Genomic DNA, 19,928 nt, shown 5'->3' with positions numbered 1-19,928 from the left:
GCTCTCACCAGAGTTATCAATTAAACCCAAAGCCAAGCCTCCAGAGCAAAGACCCAGAATTGGCTAAAGCCACACCAGCTTGTCCCCAATGCAGGAGGAGGGAGCCTGGGTCTGTACTGGCTAAAAACTGAGGCAGAAAAGAGGTTAAATGACTTGTCTGGGGTCACACAGCTACTAAGTGTCTGGGGTTGGATTTGAACTCAGATCTTCCTGATTCTAGAGCTAGCAATCTATACAACCTGCCACCTAGCTCCCTTGATTTACTTCTTTTTTTTTTTGCTTTTTGAAGGGGGGAAGGTAGGGCAGTTGTGGTTAAGTGACTTGCCCAAGGTCACACGGCTAGTTTTTGTGTTAAATGTCTGAGGCTGGATTTGAACTCAGGTCCTCCTGACTCCAGGGCTGGTGCTCTATTCACTACACCACTAGCCGCCCCACCTTGACCCATTTCTTAAAGAGGACTATTCACTGAATGGGTGTTGCCTCACTCAAAGTAAGAACTTGAAAAGACTTTAGTTTAAAAAGGTCAAGGTCCCCCACTGCATCCTGAACCATCCCCATTCATCCTGAACTATATCTGGCCACTGTACCCAGATGACTCTGGAGGCAAAAGTGAGGCTGGTGACTTTGCACAGTCCTTCCTCACTTGAATCCAATTCCCTTGCAAGTCATGGCATCACCTCCCTGATGTCATGGTCCTCTTAGAGAACGAAAGGTAAACCACACACAGACTAACAATAATAATTTGCTAACAAACTATTTATTGCCCAGGAAAAGCCTGTAAAGTAGTTAAAATTATTTCTAATGTGCATGTTGTATGAGATTTTGAAGGGTACAGGGGGTAACAGGGTTTAGGTAGGGGTGGGGAACCAATGACTTCAAGTCTACATGTGGCCTTCTACATCCTCAAGCATGACCCTTTCACTGAAGCCATTTGGATTGAGGACTCGAGGACCTAGAGGGCCACATGTGGCATTGCAGCTGCAGATTCTCCAACCCTGGTTTAGAGGAAAGAACATGAATAATCATGAATCAGAGGACATGAATTCAAGTCTCTACCACCTGCTACTTGTGCCCTTGTGCCAGTCCCTTCCCCTCACTGGGCCTCAATTTCCTCACCTGTAAAATGAGGGGATGAACTAGACCTCCAAAGTCCCTTCCACATCTAAAGCTATGATGCTGCAAAATAATAAGTTCTCTTAAACCATACCTCTAAAACTCAGGCTCTGGGTGACCTTGGGGAAGACACTTAACTTCAGAGAGCCTCAGCTTTCCCATCTCTAAAATGGGGATACCAGGAGTGATAGCCCTTCCTTCCCTCAAAGGCTCAAAAGAAATCTGTATTAAGCACCTGGTAAACTCAACACGCTGTGGAAATGCCAGCTACTATTATCATGTTCTCATTTTTTTCCATCTCTTATTATTAATATTTTGAGAAGCAGCTAGGTGGTGAAGTAGATAGAGTTCTGTGCCTGGAGTCAGGGATACCTGAGTTCAAATTCTCCCTCAGACACATTAGTTGCGTGACCCTGGACAAGTCACTTAGCCTCTCTTTGCCTACAAAATGGGGATTAACAACAGCCACCTACTTTGCAGGGTTATTGTAAGGATCAAGTGAGGTCATTTTTGTAAAGCATTTTATAAACCTGAAAACATTCAATAAATGCTGGCTACTGTTATTATTTTTTACAATCGTCTCTTTTACTGTCCTTCAGTACAGTAAGCACAATGATAGATCAGAAGTCAGAGGACTCATGCTACCCTGGACAAATCCCCTCTGTGCCTCAGTTTACAAATCCCCTCTGTGCATCTAGTAGTGTCTAAGGCTCCCAGCTCTAAACAATTTTATGATGGATGCTGTGACCTCCCTGGGCCTCAGTTTCCTTATCCATAAAATAACAGTACTGGACTGGATGGCTTTAGAAGTCCTTTCCCATGACCTCTATGGGCCTCTATTTCCTGATTTGTAAAATAAGGGGTTCAATCAATAAGCCACCAACTAGGTGGCCTGAACCCCTACCAGCTCTGTGTGCCTTCATGATTAAAAATGTTAACTGAATGAATGGTAGATTTAAAATTCAATGTTATTTGAATTATCTGTTTCTGATTCTATTTAAAAAAAAAAGGATTCCTTACTTTCTTGCCTCTAAATGAATACAAAGTCCTAGGGCCTAAGGGTTTGGATCCAATTTTAATCTTTCAGCTAGATGAGATGGTTTTGGTTAATCAGAGAACTCAGATAACCAACTTTCTTCCCTCTTGGCTTAGTCATTTACACTCACCTTCTGCAAGAGACTGGTGATTAGCAGAAGGGGGTCTAAGTCCACACATGGTGACAGGTCATTGTTTCTCCTCCAAATGCCCACACAAGGTCGAGCTCCTCTGGGTCAGCAGCTGGCCTCTTCTCTCTGGTGCCCACTAGATTTGGGCCCATTCCCATCTCTCCTCTCCAACTGGAAGGCATCAGCTTTTCCTTTGCCAAGGGCTGGAAGGCGATGTTCTCTCTGAGACCTAACAGGGAAAATTAATGGTTAAAAAACCAGAAAATGGGAAAGGAAAAGACAGGGAGGAAGCCCTTGCAGTGGAAACGGAGAGAAGAGAATCAGGGCACCCCACTAGTCCCACAATCTTGGAGAAATTATATGTCAACTGAAATATCTGGAAACAGAGAGTCAGCGGATTTCCTTGGCTTCAGCCCCATACCCTTTGTCTGGCCTCCCTTATCCCCAACCTTTCAGTGAGGCCGAGAAGCAGGGTAGGAAGGGCCTGATGCCATGGCTGTCTATAATCCCCTCCCTGAGACTTGATGCAGAGTAAAATAAACAGAATCCCAAAACAATAGACAAGAGGCCTCCAACAGGTAAATGAAAAGAGTGAAAAGAAAGTTCCTCAGAGTAAATGAAAACCCAGTAATGGTTCCAGGGAATAGATCTGGGAACCCACTTTCCTCCTCCTGGCAGAGAGGGGCAGGGCAGTGATTAGGAGTTGTCTTCTATCACCTTATCAGGTGTTTAGACTTTACAGTTTCTCTTTGTTACAAAAATGGGCCCCATTTCCCCATATTTCCAGCTATGACTGTGATCAGTGCTAACCCAGTGCCTTTCACCAAATGCTATGTCCTTCCCCAATTCCTAAAGCTAACCATGCCAGGAACGGGGGGGGGGGGGGGGGCGGGGTGGGCAGAGAGGTGGAAGACACTGTGGAGATTCAGATTCCAAACCCTTCTATTTTGAGGCCTCTTTAGCAGATTTGTGCTAAGATTTCTTTAAGCCTGGGGATGTTTCTCCAGATACCTTCCCCTCCTCATCCTTAAGAATCCCAGACCCATCAGAATGTAAATTCCTTCAGGACTAGGGCTGTTTTTCACCCTCAGCATGATGTCCAGCAAACAGTGGGAGTTTAATAAATGCTTACTAGGTTTAATGGGATTAAAATCACAATATGCACAGGATGCAAGGTTTATAAAGTGGGAGGAGGGTACCATTATTTGCATTTCCCAGATGAGGAAACTGAGGCTTAAAGAGGTTAATTCAATTAACAAGTACTAAGCACCTACTATGCCAGGCCTTGTGTAAAACCTGGGGATACAAAAAGAGGCAGAAGGCAAATGACAATCCCTGCACTCAAGAAGCTTACAATTTAGGGGAGATAATATGTAAAGAAATCTATGTAAAGCAAGGTCCACAATAAATAGGAGATAATTAACCCAGGGAAGGCACCGGAATTAAGAAGTGTTAAGTAATTTTTCTTGGAATCACTGTGCTGGGAACTTCGAGGGGCAGGATTCAAACACTGATCTCTGGCAGATCTGAAATCCGGGACTTTGTCCTCTAGCACCCTATGACCTGGGGCCTGGAGTTAGGAAGACCTTAGACCATCTTTTGTCTCAATTCTCATCTAGTCCTCGGTCACTTAAATGGCCAAAGATAAACTGGGAAAGACCTTAACTCAGAAAGGCCAATGTCACCACCCACTGCATCCTGGGCCATTCCCAATCATCTTGACTTCTGTCTTGCCACTGGACTTCTCTGGCGGAGAAAGAGAGACTTATTCTGCCCAGCTCTGTCTCGCTTAAATCCAATTCTCACTCAAGTCAAGACATTAGCCTTGTGATGTCATCAGTTCTCTTCAAGAATAAAGAATGAACAACAACTTGGAAGACCTAATATAAAATCCTGCCTCAGACGCATACTACCTGAGTGACTCTGAGCAAGTCATTTAAGCATGTTTTGCCTCAGTTTCCTCATCTGTCAAATGAGCTGGAGAAGGAAATGGCAAACCACTCCAGTATCTTTGCCAAGAAAACCCCATAAAGGGTCATAAAGAGTTTGAAACGATAAATGACTGAAAAACAACATCAACCATCTTCCTTCTAGGATTATTGTAGGAATGAATCAACAGTTATTAATTTGTTATCATTAATTATAAATTTATTAAGCACCTACTATATATCAACTGTTGTTCAGTCATTCCAGTCACGTGCTAAGGACCCCATGGGATTTTCTTGGTAAAGATACTGGAATGGTTCATCATCTCCTCCAGCTCATTTTACAGATGAGGTTAATGAAACAGGGTGAAGTGACTTGCCCAGGGTCACAAAGCTAGAAAGAGTGAGGCTGGATTTGAACTCCCAAAGATGAATCTTCCCGATTCTATTCACTGAGTCACCTGGCTAATATCACTATTGTATCAGGCACTGTGCTAAATGCAGGGGTTAAAAAAAAATAAAAGACAGTCCCTGCCTTCAAGGAGCTTATAATCCAATAGGGGGGATAATGTGCAAACAAATATATACAAAATTCGATAATCTACGTAAAGCATTCTAGAAATACTACATGAGAAGTTTAAGAGCAGGTCAATACATCGTTTTTGAGACAAGCATCTCATCCAAGACACCTGTTTTGAGATCGGCCCTATCATCAGAGCCCAAACTAGGAAGACTTTCCCATGGGACAAAACAGTTGCTGACTGACGGGGAGGCACCTCATTCCCCAAAGAGACTTGGAATTTATGACCTCGTGGGGATCACAGGGAGAAGTCCCACAATGAGGGTACCCTAGAAGTAGAAGTAGAGCTATGGAAGGGGGGAGGGAACCGGGCAGGAGCCAGGATGTGAACTGTGTAATGGGGGAAGCTTTTCCCTGAGGAAGAAGTGCGTCCCTAGATGTTGGTAACCCCGAGACAAAGTCCCCGTGCCCCACCCTCATCATGGCTCATCTCCCCTAATACAAACAGATTACTCCTATCACTGAAGCAAACCTCAGCCCAAAGACACTTAGCTGAACCAAGTTGTTACCTGGAGTAAGGAGACAAAAAAATCCATTCCTGGCATTGCCTAAATATCACCTTTTAAAGAGATGTCACATACCCAGTCTTGAGCCTCATTTTCCCCAAATGAAAAATGGAGAGAAGAATCCCCTGCCTTTTCTCTTACTTCATAGGAATGTTATGAGGCTAAATCAGGCCTTCTGTCTGTGGTGTTAAACATTCCAGGCACCCTTATTATTATTCTATTGGCCTGGGGCCTATATGCCTCAAAGTTGGGGTGAAGTCATCCACTAAGAGCCTGACAGGGAAAACATCAAGATGACCCAGTCCAGCCTGGGATATCTCCCTTATCTACCCTCTGCCCTGTCTCAAAATAATCTCTCTGGCCTTGCATCTATCTTTCCACGGGTCTAAGAGTAAGACAAATCTCCTGTTTCTTCCAAGAGCTCCATCTGGCCCTTAAAATGTGGGTATCATGCTCCCAAGGCTTTGGTCCCTTCTCTTTTAAGAAGGGAGCAGCCAGACAGCTGGAACTGGAGCCACAGGATAGTAAATCCTTGGAGGCCAAACTGGTCTTACACCATCTTGGCAGATGAGGAAACTGAGGCTGAATCCAAGGTTACCTAAGAAATAAGTGGTAAGTTTAAATTTGAACCTAAGGCCCCTAATTCCAGATCCAACATGCCTTCCAAACCCCCTCTCATTTGGCAGACAAGGGAACCAAGGCCTGGAGAGTTTGTGGCAGAGATTAAATTTGAAACCTCAGTTCTATGATGCTAAACTATTGTTTGTATATCTAATCCTCCACTATTACCACCACTTCCTCAGGGAGTGACTACAAAAGATTAAAAGAACACATCCAATAGTAAGAACAAGATATGAGAAAAATGTATTTTTTTTTTAAGCAATCAGGGTTAAGTAACTTGCTCAAGGTTACACGGCCAGTTATTTCTGGGTGTGGTGCTGAGTATCTGAACCCCGATTTGATCCAGGTCATCCCAATATTGGAGCCGGTGCTCTTACTCGCTGAGCTACCTGGCTGCCAATATATTTTAAAAATGTATTTTAAGAAATTTTAAGAAAATGTATTTTAAGAAAACATGTAGGGGCAGCTAGGTGGTGCAGTGAATAGAGCCCTGGAGTCAGGAGGACCAGAGTTCAAATCCGGCCTCAGACACTTAACACAAAAACTAGCCATGTGACCTTGGGCAAGTCACTTAACTCCTATTGCCCTCCTTCCCCCCCCCCCAAAAAAAAAGAAAACATGTAACAATGGAAGATTGGACTGGAATATGGTAAAGAACCAGCAAAGAAAGGAGATCAGTCATTAAAAATTAACTCAGCTATGATCCTATAATAATGCCTAAAGGGCAGGAGCTGTAACTTATTATCTTTGAGCCCAGGAATCAATCAGTTAAGAAGCTTGGATTAAGCACCTCCCGAGTGCCAAGCTGGAGGCAGTATGTCACTGTAGACAGAGATCCAGCCCTGGCATCTAGAAAGATCCTGGTTCAAGGGCTGGTTCTGATACATCATATGGCCTGGGCCCAGGCCTTAAATGACTCACTGGGAAAAGGCCTAGCTTAGGATGTGAAGTCCCAGGTACAAAGCTAGTTTCTATTCCTGTGCACCTGTGTGACCTCTGAGACTCCTATAGTAGCCTGTGAACTTGACCTTTTAATGGTCCGAGCATATGGAGAAGTCTCCAAGTGGAAGAACTGGTAATGATCCGCATTGGTACCTTCCCACCCCAACTGTGCCAAGGACTATACTAGTCTTTGAGGATACAGAGACAATAAAGAAAGCCTCTCCCTTTCCTCTAAGAGAGTGTATTCTATCGTGAAAGCAGCATGCATATGTTTAAGTTCAAATAAAATATAATAACAGCTCACATTTATAGAGCACTTCAACAGTTGAAAAACCCTTACATGTCATCTCATTGGAAATCACAAAGTGATTTGGGGGCACTAATAGTTGGGGGAATCAGGGAGGACTCATGGAAGAGGTAGTATTTGAGCTGAGCTTTTCAATCAAATTCGACAAGCATTTCTCAGTGGTCTACTATGTGTCACACACACACACATACACACACACATACACACACTGTGCTAAGAATCAGGAAAACCTGAGTTCAAATTCTGCCTCAGTCACTTACTAGCTATGTGACCCTGGGCAAATTGCTCAGCCTCTCTCTGTCAGCCTCATTTTCCTTACCTATAAAAATGAAAATAATAATAGCCCTTACCTCCCAGTGTTGAGGCAAGGATAAAATGTGTAAGGGAATTTGCAAGCCTTAAAACTCTATAGTGTTGTTATACTATAGTACAGGATACTGTGTACATCTTATATACTATATACATATTATGCCATAGATACAATATTACATTACGCTACATATAGCCTCGAGTAACTACGAGGAGACGTTAGAGATTCTTCATTGGCAGAGGGAGGCAGGCTAAGTACTGTGCTAAGTACCCAGGGCTACAAGGAAAGGCAAACCACATAGGCTTTGCCACCGAAGAGTTCACAGTTCAACATGGGAGATGACCGGCAAGAAGAAAGGCACAAACCAGACACACAGATACACAATTGTTGTTTTTTCAGTTGTTTGAGTCGTATCTAACTCTTTGTGACCTCCTTTGGAATTCTCTTGGCAGAGATTCTGGAATGGTTCACCATTTCCTTCTCTAGCTCATTTTACAGATGAGGAAACTGAGACAAACAAGGTTAAGTGACTTGCCCAGGGTCACACAGCTGGGAAGTGTCTGAGGCCAGATTTGAACTCAGGAAGAGATAACTCCAGGCTCAATGCTCTAATCACTTTGCCACAAAGGTGCCCAACATGGAAATTATCACAAATTCCAAATCCTGATCATGCATAAGGCATGTCCTTACATAACACAGTCCCTACCCTCAAGCAACTTACATTTTTAACATAAACAAATATTTCTGAGCCTCACAAAACACACAGAAAAGGACAACCCAATATACAGAGCACACATTTGTAAGGAAATATGGAAAAACCTCTATAAAGAAACGCCAAGTGACATATTGAATACACACAGACCAAATTATGTACTCACCATGTAATTCAGTAGATCACTATGGGGCACAGAGCTCAGGAAGACCTGAGTTAAAATGTGACCTCAGACTCTTACTAGCTGTTTGACCCTGGACATGTCACTTGCCTCAGTTTCCTCATCCGTAAAGTAGGGATAATAACTGCACCTCCATCCCAGAGTTGTTGGGAGGCTTATAAAATGTTTTGCAAACTTAAAGCACTATGAAATGTTAGCTATTATGATGATCCTCATAGATTTAAGAGTCAGATGGGGTCTTGGGGGCCATCTAGATGCTCAGAGGCCCCTCATTTTACTGGAAATAGGCTCAGAGACAGAAGAGAATTGCCCAGGTTCACAAAGCTTATAAACAGCAGAACCCGAGGGAGGAGAATATTAGCTCCTGCCTTGTCTCCCTTTTATGTGTCTCCCCAGCTTCTCCCCTGAGCCCTCCCAATTCTAGGACCTACTCTCTATTGATTATCCTCATTTGGTCCCGTCTATATCTTATTTGTACATAATTATTTGCATGTTGCCTTCCCCATTAGACTGGGAGCTCCTTGAGAACGGGGACTCTCTTTTACCTTTCTCTGTATCTCCAGCACTTAGCCCAGTGCTTGACACACAGTAGGTGTTTAATAAATGTTTATTGGCTTTTTTGACTGAGCTGAGAGTCTTGCACATAGCAAGTCCTTAATAAATGATTATTAACTTGTTGGGGAGGTGGAGCAAGATGGCAGAGAAAAGGCAAGGGACTCGCCTGAGCTCTCCCTAAAACCTCTCAGAACACCTTTAAATAATGCCCTAAAACAAATTCGTGAGTAGCAGAACCCACAAAAGGACAGGGTGAAATAATTTTCCAGATAAAGAAAACTTAGAAGGTTGGCAGGAAAGGTCTGTAACACCTGGGCAAGAGTGGAGTGCAGTCCAGTACAGGCCATGCCGAAGCAGATCTGGCTCTAGCACAGACCAGGCCCCAGCAAACCAGGAGTAGGCCCTTCGAGCCATGGAATCAGTAATGGTAGCAGCTGCTTCCACAGACACTAAGGGGGTTAGTCAACTGGTCAGAAGAGATTATGGGGGTCTCTTTGCTAGCACTGAGGAAGGACTCTGTTGCTTTGCCCATTCTTGGACCCAGTTCAAAGTCCTGGCTGATAGTTCCAGGGAGAGAGGGAGCACTAGCATAGGGCTTGTGGCCACAGGGGAGTGGGACTCTCAGCACAGTTATAGGGAAAGATTGCTTGTGGTCACTCAGATTCCAGAGCACAGGTCAGGAAAGCAGTAAACATACCTTTTCTTAGATCTTACCACCTTGGAAAAGTGAAAATCTTACAAATCCCTAGCAGTATCTCTGAAAATAGCTGCACAAAAAAACCCTGAAGCTTGGGACAGTGAGCCCTCTATTCTGGAAGCAGAGTCCCACTTTAGCAAAGAGTTAAAAAATCAAAAAATTGGCTGGAAAAATAAGCAAACTACAGAAAAAAATCTGACCATAAGATAGTTATTATGGTAACAAGGAAGATCAAAACACATACTCAGAAGAAGACAACAAAGTCAAAACTCCTGCATCCAAAGCCATAAAGAAAAATATGATTGGCCTTGGGTCACGGAAGAGCTTGAAGTGGATTTTAAAAATCAAGTAAGAGAGGCAGAGGAAAAACTGGGAAGAGAAGTAAGAGTGATGTAAGAAAATAATAAAAAAAAGTCAATAGGTTGGTAAAGGAGACAGAAAACAATCTGGAAGAAAATAAAACCTTAAAAAATAGACTAGGCCAATGGCAAAAGAGGTCCAAAAATTCAATGAGAAGAATGCCTTAAAAAGCAGAACTGGTCAAATGGAAAAAGAGGCACAAAAATTCACTGAAGAAAAAAACTCCCTAAAAAATGGAAATGGCCAAATGAAAAAGGAGGTACAAAAACTCACTGAAGAAAATAATTCCTTAAAAAATAGAATTGAGCAAATGGAAGCTAATGACTTTATGAGAAATCAAGAAACAATAAAGCAAAACCAAAAGAATGAAAAAATAGAAGACTGTGAAATATCTCAATGAAAAAAAACTGACCTGGAAAACAGATCCAGGAGAGATAATTTAAAAATTATTGGACTACCAGAAAGCCAGGATCAGAAAAAGAGCCTAGACATCATCATTCTAGAACCAGAGAGAAAAATGGAAACTGAAAGAATCTACTGATCACTTCCTGAAAGAGACCCCAAAATGAAAACTCCCAGGAATATTATACCCAAATTCCAGAACTTCCAGGTCAAAGGAGAAAATGTTGCAAGCAGCCAGAAAGAAACAATTCAAGTATCATGGAGCCACAGTCAGGATAATACAAGATTTAGCAACTTCTATATTAAAGGATCCGAGGGCTTAGAATATGATATTCTGGAGGGCAAAGGAGCTAGGGTTATAACCAAGATCACCTATTCTGCAAAATTAATTCTTCAGAGGGAAAAATGGATATTCAGTGAGATAGAGGACTTCCAAGCATTCTTGAAGAAAAGACCAGAACTGAATAGGAAATTTGACTTTCAAATAGACTTAAGAGAAGCATAAAAAGGTAAACAGAAAAGGGAAATCATAAGGTACTTAATAAAGTTAAACTGTTTATATTCCTACATGGGAAGATGATACTTGTAACTCAAAAGAAATTTCTCATTAGGGCAGTTAGGAGTACATATAGACAGAGGGCACAGGTATTAGTTGAATATAAATATAAATATTTAAAAAACAAAATTAAGGGGTAAGAATGAGGAATGCCCTGGGAAAAGGGGAAAGGGAGAGGTAGAATGGGGTAAATTATCTCACATAAAAGAGGCAAGAAAAAGCTTATAGCACAGGGGAAACTGGGGGAAGTAGTAGGGAATGCTTGAACCTTACTCTCATTGGAATTGGTCCAAAGAGGAAAGACACACTCAGTTGGGCATAGAACTCTATTTTACCCTACAGGAAAGTAGGAGGGGAAGGGAATAAGAGAATGGGGTGGTGACAGAAAGGAGGGCAGATTGGGGAGGTGGTAGTCAGAAGCAAAACACTTCTGAGGAGGGACAGGGTTAAAGACAGAATAGAATAAAGTGAATGGAGAGGATAGGTTGGGAGGGAAATAGCATTCATAACTGTGAAAATTTTTTTGAAGCCACTTTTCTCTGACAAAGGTCTCATTTCTCAAATCTGTAGAGAACTGGGTCAAATTTATAAAAATGAGAATCATTCCCCAAATGATAAATGATCAAAGGATATGAACAGTCAGTTTTCAGATGAAGTAATCAAAGCTATCTATAGATGGAAAATGCCATCCACATCCAGAAAAAGAACTATGGAATCTGAATGCAGATTGAAGCATACTATTGTCTCTTTTTTTTCTTTTTCTCTTTCTCATGGTTTTTCCCTTTTGTTCTGATTCTTCCTTCACAACATGACTAATGTGGAAATATGTCTACTAGGATTGTACATGTATAGCCTATATCAGACTGTATGCCATCTTGGGGAATGGGGAAGGGATGGAGGAAGAAAAAATGTTGAAAACTAAAAAAAAAAAAGAAATTAAAATAAAATTCTACTCAACTCCTTTAAAAAAAGCTATAGCCATATGAAAAATGCTGATTCACTATTGATTAGAGAAATGCAAATTTAAAAATTCTGAGGTGCAACCTTGAACCTATTGTATTGGCTCATAAGACAAAGGGGGAGGGTGACTAACATTGGAATGGATATGGAAAAATTGAGACATTAGTTCACTGCTGGTAGAATTGTGAACTGATTAAACTATTCTGTAGAGCAATTTGGAACTATGTCCAGGTTGCTATGAAACCATGCATGCCCTTTGACCTAGCAATACCACTACTAGGTCTGTATCCCAAAGAGATAAAAACAAAAAAGGAAAAGGATCTATACATACAAAAATATTTATAGCAGCTCTTTTCTGATGGCAAGGAGTTGGAAATTGAGGGGATGTCCATCAATTGGGGAATGGCTGAACAAGTTGTGTTATGCAATTGTGATGGAATACTATTGTGCTATAGAGAGTGAGGAGCAGGATGCTCTCAGAGAAAACTATAGGGATTTACATGAACGGATACAGAGTGAAGTGAGTAGAGACAGGGAAACATCGTACACAGTAATAGCAATTTTGTAGGATGAACAGTTATGAATGACTTAGCTATTCTCAGCAATCCAAGACAACTCTGAGGGAGTTATGATGCAAAATGCTATCCAGCCCCAGAGAAAGAACTGGTGGTGTCAGAATACAGATGGAAGCATGCTTTTTTTTTTTTACTTTATTTTTCTTGAGAGTTTTTTTTGGTCTGTTTTCTTTTACAATATGACTAATATGGAAATGTTTTGCATGACTACATATGTATAACCTATATCAAATTGCTTGCCTTCTCAATGAGAGGGGTGGAGAGGGAGGGAGAGAATTTGGAACTCAAAATTTTAAAAATGAATGCTAAAAATTGTTTTCACATATAATTGGGGGGAAATAAAATGCTAAATAAATATTTTTTAAAAAGAAAAGAAAAACTTTTTGTTTGAGCTGAGTGCCTGGCACCTAATAGGTGTTCAATAAATGATTTGTTGTGCATAGACTACATCAGATTACATGCAGTCTTGGGGAAAGGGGAGTAGAGGAAGGGGGGAAATTTAGAACTCAAAATCTTATAAAAGGAAATGACGAAAACTAAAAATTAATAAATTTTTAAAAATAAATGTTTTGTCGAGGGATAAGAAATTCATCACTTATGTTTTTTATCTGCTTTTGTTTTGATGGCTCAGTTTGTAACTTAAAAAAATAAATTTTTTCTTTTTTTCTTTTTGGAGGGGGAGGGGAGGGCAATTGGGGTTAAGTGACTTGCCCAAGGTCACACAGCTAGTAAGTGTTAAGTGTCTGAAGCTGCATTTGAACTCAGGTCCTCCTGACTTCAGGGCTGGTGCTTTATTCACTGTGCCACCTAGCCTCCCCCAAAAAACATTTTTAAAGGAGAAAATTGGGCTATATTTGATGCTGAATAATGTGTCAATGTCACCCTTAAAAAAAAATACAATTAATGCTGAGATGTCCCTATCTTGCCTAGGCTACTCACAGGCCAGATCGAATCCTACTTTGATCAGCAAACATGAGAGCTTCCATTTCTTTAGTTCCTGACCAGGATCAGTTTGTCCCTTCTCAGGGTCCCCTGCTTCTTTTTTTTTTCCTTTTCTTTTTTAGACATTAAAAAAAAAACAATTCTATTTGACAAAAGCAGATTTCCCCTTCCCTGCTTCCTCCACCTTTAGCACACTTGAGGCCACTTATTAGGGCAGCAGCAAAGAGGGTCATAGAAAGATCAGCCAGGACACAATTCTCCCATCGATTGCCTCTTGGCTTCCCAGCCAGGGTCCAGAGTGCCCTCAGCCAGGGCATCCAGGGTCAGCCCAGATCCTCTCAAACCCACATCCCCCCTCCCTTCAGATCCTCCTGCCAATGACTGGACCAAGATGGCAGAACCTCCAGCCTTTTCCATCCACATTCATCCTGAAGGCAGGCAGGACATGTCTCAGCTACCCACTGTTCCCCTACAGTCCCTTCTATTTTGTGCCACGGAATACCAACTGGACAGAAAATTGTGCCATAGGATGAAATTTACAGAGGTCACTGGGGATGAGAAAAAAAATACCATAAACTGGGCAAAACTAAAAACAAAACCCGGGAACTCCAACTCCTTAGAGATTGTTCAATAAAAGAACAGCAGGGCTGGGAATTCTTCATATAGCTCTGAGTCTATACTATCTTCATCATGGTATTTAGGGTACAATCAAGTGACAGTACTGGTGTATGGAACTCCCAGAAAAGAAACTGCCTCCCCCTTGATCTGCAACTGGGGATCACAGACTAAGAAGGAGAAGGGATTATCCTGCCCACCTCCTCATTTTACAGATGGGGAAACTGAAGCCCGGAGAGATGAAATGACCAATGAAATGTCCAAGACCACCCAGGCAGAGCCACTAAGTCCAACCTTTTACTGCCCCAAAGCCATGGTGGCTTCTAATGTGATACACTGTCTCTGCCATTTTAGAATTAGTTGTTTCAGTGGAAATGAAACCTAGAATCACAAAGTTACCTCTGTCTGCCTCATTTGTAAAATGGGGACAATAACACCTACCTCCCAGGATTGTTGTGAAGATCAAATCAGTTCTCACACACACACACACACACACTGCTAGTTAATATTCAAGATTACAAAGAGGCTGAATAATCTGCCCATGATCAGAGAACTAGGAATTGTCAGAGGAAGAATTTGAACCCAGGATATAGGATTGCAGATTTAGAGCTAGAAAGAAAATCAGAGCTCCCTTCTCATCTAAATCCATCATTTTACAGATAAGGAAAATGAGGCCCAGAGAGTCCAGCCACTTGCCCAAGGTTACAGACATAGGAAGGACTACAGTCTGAATTTGGGGGAGGCATTTGGGGTCACACAGCCAGTAAGTGTCCTAGGTCACACTGGAACTCAGGTTCTGATGTCTCCAGGGCCCATGCTCTAACCACCGCACCACCCAGCTGGCCCATTAAAACCTGAATCTGAACCCAGGTCTTCTTGGCCAAATCCAGGAGTTTTCCTATTGTATCATTCCTTCTGCCTCAATTCTCTACTTCAAGCCCTGCACCCACTCCCCTTCTCTCAAAACAGCCTTCCAAGATTTGCCTCATTCCCACAAAGATCCCCCTCCCACTAATTATCAAAGGTCTCACTCATATCCATTTTACAGATGGAGGTAAGTGACTTACCCAGGGTCACAAAGCCAGCACCAGTGTGGGGCAGGATTCCGAATCCAGGTCTCCCTAATTCTGAGTCCCTTAAGCCAAGAGGCTTCGGGTAATTTTTGTACAGGGCTTTCTCCTTTATCCCCATTAAGCCAGGTGGCTTATGCAGAGGGAGAAAAACATATACAAAGTTTGTAAGTAGCAGAAATAGTGAGCAGGAGTCTTTTCCGCAGATCCTTTGCAAAGGATACTTTGGAAAGTGACTGGTAACCTCCCCCTTTCTTTCTCTCCCCGTCCCACCCAGACACCCTGAGCCTCAGGGCCCCAGGCAGCCAAGCCATTTGGTTCCCTCCTCTAAGATCCACCCCGATCTGCCCAGTCTCTGGGAGAGGCCTCGACAAGCCCAGGCAAGCCCAAGCCCAGTCTCAGAAATCAGATTTCCTCTCCCACTTCCCAGGCCCCGATGCGAGGCGGGCAGGGGAGCCCTTCTGCCTGCTGTCTGGAGGCCAGGGAAATTCAGACCGTGGTTTGCCCCGGCCCCAGATGGAAGGTGTGGCGGCTGGCTGCAGCTTCCTTGGACACACTAAGGGGAGAAGCATCAGGGAGGGAGTGGAGAGGGATGGGGTGGGGGGGCTGCTGGTGAAAGTGGAAGGAGGCAGGGATTCCTCAGCCCTGGGTCACTGGCGCAGGCAGGGAACCCGCAACTCTGTTAGTGATTGGAAAAAGCAAAACTGGCGACGGAGGAGAATACTGCAGCAATTACATCACGAAACCACGAGCCCCTTAACTGGAGGTTAAGACACAAGCCATTGATCTGGCCGGTCCCCGCTGAGCCCACTCATGGCTCCTGGCCCGCTCCCAGGCTCTCCAAGCTCTTCATCTTTCTTCCCTCGGTCCCAGCGGTTTGGCAGCCCGCAGTGGGCAAGCTGGAGGCAGGCGATGCACGCCCAAGCCCTACGTCTACCGGGTTCCCTGCTACCCTCCCAGCACCTGGACTTCCCGGTCCAGCCCCGGCGCTGCGCGTCCCTACCTCCTGTCCATTACCAAGTGAAGCAGCGAGCGTCCGCAGCTCCCCAGTCCCGACCCAATGCGGCCAGTGCCTTGGCCCGGAGCCCCAGACACAAGGGCTGAAGCATAAGACACCACCAGCTTCCCCCGATTCCCCATCACGTCGGGAGCTTAGCACAGCGACGGCGGCAAGAAGGAAACAAGATTCTCGTAAAGAAAAAAAAACCCTGAAGTTTTCAAAAGTGCTCCACCGCCTCCTTTTTTTTCACTAGGGAAAGGGGAGAGGGAAGAGAAACCTCAAGTTTTCTCTCGCTCCCTTTTTAAAAACTGCTTTCACTATTTATTTTCCCAGTAGTCTAGAAGGGAAATTTCTAAAAAAATCAGTTTACCCAAAAGCTTCGCAAACCTTAATGTGCAATATTAATCGCATCTAATAGTAGTAATAGCAGTAGTCATCGTAGTAGTATAGCCCAGATCGACTGTGCACGTTTAATGGACGCACGGGAAAGAAATAAAATTTACTCCACGGCTGACTTTGGAATCCCAGTACAATTCCTGACACACAGTGGGCGCCTAATGAATGCTTGTCTCCTTCCCTAACCGCCTTGAGTCAAAGAAAAGAAAAAAGTAAGAACATAAGGGGCCAAAGAGGTAAAGTCACCAGTCCCAGCGTTTTACTGAGGAAGGGAAATAAAAGGACTCGAGAGGTTAATGAGTGGCCCAAGGTCACCTGGCTCAGAATTGAACCCGATGTCCCTTAGAGTTCTCCGGGTTCGGAAACCAATCCCCCACTGCCCGCAGGCTCTCCCAAATTCGGACCGAGAGGAGGAGGGGGTTCGGGGAGAGGCCGGGGGACCCAGCTACAGCAGGATGGCCAGCTCCCTCCTCCAGGTGAAGGCTCTCGAGGAAGCCGGGGACTTGCCCAAGCAGCCCCGCCAAGAGCTGATGGCCACCCCGCCGCGGGGGAGGACGCACAAGCTTACCCGCCTGGGGCGCGCGGTGCTCCGGGGCGCGCGGGCTCCGGGGAGCGCTGTGCTTCAGCGCGCAGGGCTCCGTCCGGAGGCTAGGGTCTCTCCGCCGCAGGGCGCCGCCGGGAGAGCCGAGAGCCGAGACGAAGGGAGGCAGCCGGAAGGCAGACGGGGCGAGTGGGCCCCGGGGGCTCGGGCAAAGTTGAGCAGCTGGTGCAGTGGTCGCCGGCCGCCCGCACACAATGACATTGTTGGGAAGCCGTGACTGCGCGAACTGCCCAGCTCAGCAGAGTTCCCCAGTGCCGCAGCCCAGCCTGCAGGAGCTCCGCATCTTAGCATGTGCTGGGACTTTTAAAGGGGAATGCAACCTCTGGGGGTGGGGGAAGGGGGAGGACAGAGACAGCGAGCTGGCGAGCCAGCGAAAGGGTGGGGGGAGGGACAGTGGGAGATGGGGGAGGGGGAGGGGGGAGCTGCCGGCCAAACTGTATTACCGAATCTCAAGGGCAGAAAGGAAAGAGCATCAAGGTTAGAGACTGTGCTCCCTCCCAACCGGGTGCAGTGGCGAGGATCTGGGTTCGAATTTGACTACTATTTACTGCCTGTGTGACCTTGGGTAGTGGCTCAACCTCTCTGAGCCTCTCTTCGCTCATCTTCCAAAGGGTGGGGGATGGTGGGAGATTGGAGAACTCACTTCTGAGGTCCCTTAGCGCTCTAAATTGTTCAACCCCCCCCCCCCCCCTCTTCCACCGGTCCCCAGAGGGGAGCTGAGAAAAGGAGCTAGGACTGGGAGGCCCTGGGTGAAATTCAGCAATTATGTTCCAGGAACATTAAATGTGAGCTGAGCCCTGGGGCCCGGTCCCCTGCCTTAAGTGCATTAGTCTAGTGGAGAGAGCGACACAAACACAGATTCCCCTCCCAAATGCTGGGGGTATCACTGTTACTTTAGTCGTCATTTATTCTGTATAAATACTCGGGTGAGTGCAAGCCACTGGAGAAGAGGAACTTCTTTTTCTGCATCCTCAGTCCCTAGGGCGGTACCTGGTACCCAGCAGGGGCTCAATCAATTTTTGTGGATTTGTAGATTGAACAATACTAATCTAGTCCTATCCTGGAGGCCACTGGCTTGAGGGGAAGACTTTGGGGCCTGGAGTCAAGAGGGCTGGGTTTATTCTTGGCTCTCCTACTCTGTGGTGACCTTGGTCAAATTACTTCAATTCTCTGGGCCTATTTCCTCCTTTATAAAACGAAGGGGGGGGACAACCAAATGCTCCCTGAGGCCCCTTCGGCTGGAGACCCTACAATTCTGAGACCCCAGCCCTGAAGGTAGCATGTTGGGAGAAGAGAAGAGGCCCAAGCTCTGACAATTCCTAACCGTGTGACTCTGGGCAAGTCTGGTCTTGTGTGTATATGAAAGGGGTTAATAACGCTTATGCTGCCTGCCCCAAGGATTATTGGGACAATTTGTAGAAAAGACTACAGAAATGGGAATTATTATTAATAATTCTATTCAGAGTAAGAATCTGCTATGGGTAAGCCCTTATGAAAAGAGCTCGGGATACAAATGGGCCCTCAGTGAACTTAAATTCTACTGAAAAAAAGACCAGTATATACAAAAAGAATTCAATGTAAAGTATATAACAGAAATAGTCATTGCAGGAGAGATCATTTGTAGACAGGTGAATGGCTTCCCATAGGAGAAAGCTCCTCCACCGTGTTTCCAACAAAGAGCAAAACAGGATAAAGTGAGGCCAGAGAGGAAGGGGGTTGGGGGAGAAGGAGGGATCAGAGGGGCCCTCCTGGAGGAGGTGACAATTCCACCTCCTGCACATTAATTCGTCCCTCTCTCCCCCATTACAATACTTAGACCTTATTTTTCATTCACTTATGCCTATGTGCTGTCTCCACCAACCAAATGTAAGTTTGCTGAGGTCAGGCACTGCTTCATTTTTGCCTTTGTAGTCCCAGAACCAAGTGTACTGGGAAATATTTAACAAACTACTAGTTTAATGCACATCATTAAACGTCATCCTTTTCTTGAGGCAGCTAGGTGGTGCTCTAGTGCATAGAGCACTGAGCCTGGAGTTGGGAAGATTCATGTTTCTGAGTTCAAATGCCACCTTAGACATTTACTAGCTATGTGACCCTGGGCAAGCCACTTGGTCCTCTTTGCCTCAGTTTCCTCATCTATAAAATGAGCTGAAATAGCAAACCACACCACCATCTTTGCTAGGAAAACCCCAAAATGGGATCACAAAGCATTGGACACAAGTCAACAACAACCACCATCACTTTCTTAAGTCTTAAGTCTAGATCATCAACAAAGCAATAACTCAAGCCCTGATTTTGTAGCCTTTGCCAATTTCCAAGGCATAAATGCTCACACCAAAAATGCAACAATCTGCCCCGTTTGATTTGGCTTTAGCACATCCCCCATGAACTCAGATCCTTGACACTACACCCAGTTGGGAGTTGGGAGGGAGCAAGTACCTTTGTAACTGGGAAAGGTACTTGGTATGTTGGAAATGTTGCTTGGTTGATTAAGCAAACAAAATTAGGAAGAGAAGAGAATTAAACTATAGCTTTATTTTATTTTGCAATATCTAAGAATGATCTTGAGTATTTGTCTAATGTGGTGAGATTGAATAGGCACACTCAGAAGACAGAAGTAAGAGACCCCCTAGGGTCAGCTGAAAAGAGAGGAAAGATGGACCTCACCTCATCCAGACCTCCTCTAGGTATGTGAAGCATGTCAGGTACCCTGCTCTTACATGTGGGTACCCAGAACTACCTCATATTCAAGGTCCTCCAGAGGGACACCTCCACTGAAAGCAAGAGCTCATGAGCCCCCATTAGAACCCATGGATTCTAGTCAGCCAGAGAACAC

The 19,928-nt window shown here is 44.4% G+C and overlaps 1 long non-coding RNA gene across 1 annotated transcript; it reads right to left on the bottom strand.

Annotated features, from left to right (window-relative positions):
* Positions 1-740: 740 nt before the first annotated feature.
* LOC138154223 (uncharacterized) lies at positions 741-15,809 on the bottom strand. Its single transcript, XR_011166578.1, has 3 exons — positions 15,093-15,809; positions 2,280-2,508; positions 741-995 (listed from the first exon to the last, which is right to left on the bottom strand). It is a non-coding gene; the product is annotated as an uncharacterized lncRNA (long non-coding RNA).
* Between the last annotated feature and the right edge of the window lie 4,119 nt (positions 15,810-19,928).

The sequence above is a fragment of the Petaurus breviceps genome, unplaced genomic scaffold (genome assembly GCF_028583685.1).
Source record: "Petaurus breviceps papuanus isolate PSGF00001 unplaced genomic scaffold, PetGlider_PUasm1.0 91041, whole genome shotgun sequence".
In the NCBI taxonomy this organism is placed as follows: domain Eukaryota; kingdom Metazoa; phylum Chordata; class Mammalia; order Diprotodontia; family Petauridae; genus Petaurus; species Petaurus breviceps.
Note: the sequence above shows the minus strand (reverse complement) of the source record. Positions and strands in the feature narration are given on the sequence as shown.